Genomic DNA, 6,000 nt, shown 5'->3' with positions numbered 1-6,000 from the left:
GGTAGAATCTAGTCACATCCCCTTCTGGGACATACAGAATGTATCTAAACCCAGTCTCCTCCAAGAAAGGGTATTCTCCATGAAGACGGGTGATAGCCACAAAGGCAGCATCATGAACTGCCATCTCAACAGACACTCCAACACCCTCAGAGGTGTGCAACTCAGTGATGGAGCGATCCCGCCAATCATAAATGTCGACCATAGTGCGATACTGCTCCTGGTCAAACTCGTGGTAATCCTCATACATAATGTACTAAGGATACCAACGGTATCCTAGCTGGGTCAAGAGATTGACCAGAATGGTCGGGAACCCAGTAGCCCCAATAGCAATGGTATGGCGCACGACCTGCGTTGCGGGACGCATCTGAAACAAAAATATTTCAAAGATGTCAAATGACAGTGTGTGCATCATTCAGTATACTTTCAACGGAAATTTCAGATAATCCAGCTCTTCGGATGGATGTGATCACGAGAACCTAATCTTAGAGTTAGCAAAATCATTTAACCTGAGTAGAAGAGAGATCAGAGTCCCAGAATATATACGAGGAATAAAAGATCCTAATACCACCCAATTGAGATGTGGGGCCGTGAGCCACACAACAATGTTAGTAAAAGTTTTTCAAGGGCTAGACTTAACTTCAGCCAAGGATTTGGAAAGGGGGGATCCTATAGGCGGTCAGCTCTAATATCAACTTGTTCCCGTGTGGTGGTTAGTGCATATAGGTCAATGACCAGCTCAGATCAAATATCCAAACTCGTTAGGCTTCTTATTAAGAATAACCACGGACACGACCAGGGACCAGGCCCACCTCTCTTCTAGGTGTCTCAACCTTGCCTATCATTATGCCATAAATATCCACTTAGAGGGCCGTCGGGAAACATGTCCTTTCAGCCCCCAGTCCATGAATCACTCGCGGGTACTTTACGAGCAGACCCGACTATAGTCACAACATTGTATCATGTATAATATGTATATAGTATATACCCGTGATCACCTCCCGAGGGGATCACGGCCCGATAGTATAGTGTGGCAGATGAACAAGAAGGTAGGGCCACTGATGGAATACTAGCATCCTATACTAACAATTAGGATAGCAGGTAAGGTATAGACAACAGTAGTAACAAGGACAGGCTATGCAGTAGTATAGAATCAACCGGAAAGACTGTAACAGTAACACTACTCTAACGCAAGCAGTAGAGAGAAGGAGTAGGCGGTATTGGGATGGTCCAGGGGGTTTTGCCTGCTTCGAAGGTCTACTGAGAAGGAGGGGTCGTCAATCACATTAGTCGTACTAGGTAGCAGCAACGTCAGTCCCAGTGTCTAACTGAGAGAAGAGGGGGACGAAACAATAAATACAATGCAAACAGATGCATCACGATGCATGACATGACAAGATGCAGTGCTAGGTTATACAGATGAAGAGGGAAAACATCCGGGAATGCTTTCCCGAAGTTTGACATTTTTTGGACAGAGGAATCGGAGGGGACAGCTCCATGTTCGCTATGCTAGAGGCACGTGACGGACGAACGGAAGGCATATTCAGAATCGACATATTTTTCTGAGCAACCTTCCTGTATAAAATATTTTCATCCAAGTTACGAATTATTATATATTAATTTTCAAAGTATTAATCATTTTCAAAATTATTTTATTCAAAAACAAACGCAAATAGCTATGGGCACCTAGCTCTGCGTACACCGAAGTGTACACAGAGGCTGACATGTGGGTCCAGGGGGTCCCAGTTGACCAGTCAAACTTTGACTAGTCAACAGGGCATGGCCCCCCTGTCATTGACTGTTTAGCCTAATCTAGTATTAATTCAGCAAATTAATTAATTATTTATTTTTATTTATTTTATTTTTTAATTTTTTTGTCTAAAAGGGTGCGGGCCCCACTAGCAGTGACTAGGTGTTGCCCAGTTAACTAACTGACCGGGGGTCAATGGCCAGCTGGGCCCGCGGGACCTAGCTGTCAACGTCACTGGAGGCGGGCCCGGGCGATGACACGTAGGCGGAGGCGCCGGGGTGTGACGGCGAGCCGATTCATGGTGGCTCCTCGTCAGAGCCCCCGGATCGCTGCATAGGCGTCCACTAGGGACGCGGTCGGGGGTTTTCGAATGGGCGTACCACCGCTCGTCGACCGTTAGCGATGGTTCGAGCGGGGGGTGGCCGGAGTGGTGGTGTCGCGGGAAACCACGGCCACCTATGGGACCAGGAGGTCCCTTGCTGGTTCGACAGGGGGGCGTCGCGTTGCACAAAGAGCAGACGAGCGTGGGGCAGCACATCAGAGATCACACGGGCAGTTTTACCCAGGTTCGGGCCGCCGTGAGGCATAAAACCCTACTCCTGCTTTGGTGGATTGATGGTGGAAATGAGGTGGTGGAGCGTAGTACACTTGGCCGGCAAGGGTTGCCTCTGGGCGGCAGTGGCTACGCACGTACGGGGGTGTCAGTGACCCAACCTTTTAACCCTCTCTACGGTTGCCATGGGCCTCCTTTTATAGATCAAGTGGTTACCACAATAGCAAAATAGTCATTACGCACTGATAAGATAGCAACAGTGCTATCATACCTAACTCTACGGGCCGACAGGGGCGCATTAAATGCACCGCTCAATGTCACATCACTGGTTGCCCGGCAAGGCTTGCCTGGCTATCTTGCCAGCTCCGCGCCTGCTCGCTTGACACGTTGCAAGACGGGTGTAACCTATGGGTTTTCCTGTAGGGAGAGGCTGCCATGTGGCGAATGGCTGCCACTTAGTCACTCTGCAGCTTGACACCGCACTGATCGACGATGTGGGTCGTGGTGGAGTGGTTGGTGAAGTGGTTTGGCCTCCGTGAGTCCCGGCAGGCCGTGTCGGGACGCCTTGGTTGTCTTCTTCTTGGGGTGGCCTCGCCCCTTGCCGGGCTCACCTGCCCGGCAAGGGAGGCCTTTCTCTTGACGATATATTGCTTCTCTGGCTTGGTCTTGGTCCCTCTAATCTGCTTGTTGGTCCTTCGAATCTCTTGATTTCTTGTAATCTAACTTGGGTTGGTGCTCCAATCTTGATCACGTGCTTCTGCACAGTCAGGGCAACAGACCTGGGGTTTGTTGCACCGATAGAAACCCCCGGGCCTGCCCCGAACGCGTTGCCGAGCGTCGTCGGGGTAGGGCCTAATAAGTGCACAGGCAGGGTTGCTGAAGAGGCTGGTCTCTTGAGGTCTTCTTTGCTTCTTCATTAGTCTTGATTCTGGGACAGTTTCTGGTTTCTCCACGCGTCGTGTAAAGCCAATAGTGGTGGGGCCGCTCCAGTAATGGCCCGTGAAGGACTTTAACGCACGGGGTAGAAACTGCAAATTCACTCTTCCCACCATGCCCTTATCCTTATCCACATATGCTGCATGCATCGCACGGGGTAGGTAACGGAGGCGCGTGGCGCGGGAGAGCATCAAGGTGAGGGCCCGGTCGTCCTGAATTGGCGGAGGGGGACGATGGCCGCCCGTTGAGGGAGTGGCTCCCCTCCCCGGTTCCCCTATAAAAGGAGGGGTGGAGGAGGACGGAGTCACTCATCCTCGCATTTTTCCTCCTCTGTCTTCTGTTTCTGCTGGTCATGTTGAAGATGAGAGACTGGGGTCAGCCCTCGGGCTCTTGGTCAGTGCAAGTGTTGCCACATGCTGGTGCTGACGCTCGGGGAGTGAGCACTGCCCCTCCCGGAAGCCTTGGGGCTGATGTCGACGAGAAGCGTGCCTTCCTGCCCGCTAGGGAGCGGCGCTCCTCGAGCCCCCTGGCCATCTCGGCCGCTCACCGTCTTCCCGGGTAAGGAGCCGGACTGGAGTCTTGGCGCTTCTCGGGAGCAGCGGTAGTGAGGAGAAAGCGAGGGAAGACGGAGAAGGCGGGTGGCAGGGGGTCAGGTCGGAGTACGATGGTGTGGATGCCTTCGCCTCCAAACGGCAACCTACCGCCTCGTCTTCCCGCACTCCCCCCCGGCATCATCATCACCAGCCTCCTAGGGTGATAGCCGGGGAGGGATGTTCTCTTGGCGCCTTCGCCTCCCATCCAGCAGTCTTCCGGCTGAGCTTTGGTGGATGACTCCACCGGCTCTCAAGCCGGGGCTTCTTGCTGGCTCTGGAGGTGGCGTCCAGAGAGCGCCGCCGCGTCCTCCGTACTCCTCCTTCGCAGCCTCGCCACTCCCAGTCTTGTCAGGCCGCGCCAAGCGGGTCCTGACGGGACCGGGGTGGGCTCCTGCTTGGGTGCTCCTTTTCTCGTCTTTTCCTCCTTCCGTTGAAGTGCCTGAAGGAGGGAAAACAAAAAGAGGTGATTACGGGGCACTTATCTTTTTTTAATCTTAAACCTATAGGCGCTTGCCAAATTTTAATTCAAATAATGGAATCCCTCGAGTCCATGTTTGTGTTCTGTAATGCTTGTACTTGTATCAGCATATTAATGAAAAAGATGAACCCTGCCAGTGAACCCGTGCACGTGTATCTCCATGCAGAGGTGAGATGCCTCTTTAATGTAAATAAACGAGTTTTCCCGGCAAGCTATCCTGCCGACACCCTTTTTGTCTGCCGGAGAATCACATCTGCCGGGAAACAGACAAAGGGGCCAGCCCCCCGCCAACTTCTCTTTACCAAAGGCCACTACAACCATCCTGCTCGAAGCAACGTTCGAGTCAGGGGTTGGAGCACCTAAGTCTCAAAAGAGTGGCGAGGTTTTCTTACGCACAAGTTATAGCTTACAAAACACTAACGGACAGGAGGTAAAACTTATCTGTTTGGCTTGCCGGGGATCGCAGTGCCGAGCAATCTTCTCAACTTCTTGTCGAAGCCAAGTTCATGGCAGGAACCTGCAGCTTCACGCGGATGAGAATGAATGCTGGATGCAATCCTATCTATATGCATATGCAAGTGCTCATGAAATGCTTATGCACTGATCTTGGAATGCTCATGCATGCACAATCTTGGCCGGGCGCCCCCCACAACGCTTCTTTATTTTCTCTTGCACGGGTTCATCGCCCCAGCTTTGTACAAGGGGTTACATGCAGCTGAGGCAATGCCTGTACAAAAGGGTGGCTGTCGGGCAGGGCCCGACAGCCGCGCCTTACGGGTAGAACTTGCGGAGATGCTCAATATTCCATGAGTTTTGCAACTGAGTGCCATCTCCGATCTCCAGACGGACTACGCCAGGTCTGGTGACTCGTACTACCCGGTACGGGCCTTCCCACTTCGGTGACAACTTGTTTGTACCCTTGGCGGACTGAACGCACCTAAGGACAAGGTCACCTTCCTCAAAACACCGGGCATGAACCCTGTGGCTATGGTAGCGACGCAGGGCTTGCTGATAGCGTGCAGCACGCGTAGCAACCCGGAGATGGTTCTCCTCGAGTAGCACAACGTCGTCACGCTGGTGCTGATCTTGCGCTACTTCATCGTTGGCAAGCACTCGAGGCGACTCGTAAATGATTTCCGTGGGGATAACTACTTCTACCCCATAGACCAGGGAGAAGGGAGTCTGCCCAGTAGCTCGGTTTGGTGTCGTTCTGAGGGACCAGAGAACTACCGACAGCTCCTCGATCCACCGCCTGTCGTGCTTCTGCAGCGTATCAAAGGTTCTTGTCTTGAGTCCACGCAGCACTTCGGCGTTCGCCCTCTCAGCTTGTCCATTGCTCCGGGGTGTGCCACAGAGGCAAATGAGATCTTGCATCTGAGGGCATGAACATATTGCATGAAGGCGCAGCTGGTGAACTGGGTGCCATTGTTCGTAATGATCCTTGACAGAACTTCAAAATGACACACTAGATCTTTCAAGAACTTGATAGATGTCTGAGCAATCACCTTTCTCACAGTAGTAACTGTCGGCCACTTTGTAAACTTGTCGATAGCAATGAACAAGAATTCAAAGCCCCTGATTGCTCGGGGGAAGGGGCCGAGGATATCGAGCCCCTAGACCGAAAATGGCCATGATAGAGGGATTGTTTGAAGAGCTTGGGCAGGCAGGTGGGTTTTCTTGGAATGGAACTGGC

Source organism: Triticum aestivum, chromosome 4D (genome assembly GCF_018294505.1).
Source record: "Triticum aestivum cultivar Chinese Spring chromosome 4D, IWGSC CS RefSeq v2.1, whole genome shotgun sequence".
Taxonomy (NCBI): Eukaryota; Viridiplantae; Streptophyta; class Magnoliopsida; order Poales; family Poaceae; genus Triticum; species Triticum aestivum.
The sequence above is the reverse complement of the archived record's forward strand: the minus strand, read 5'-3'. Positions refer to the sequence as shown.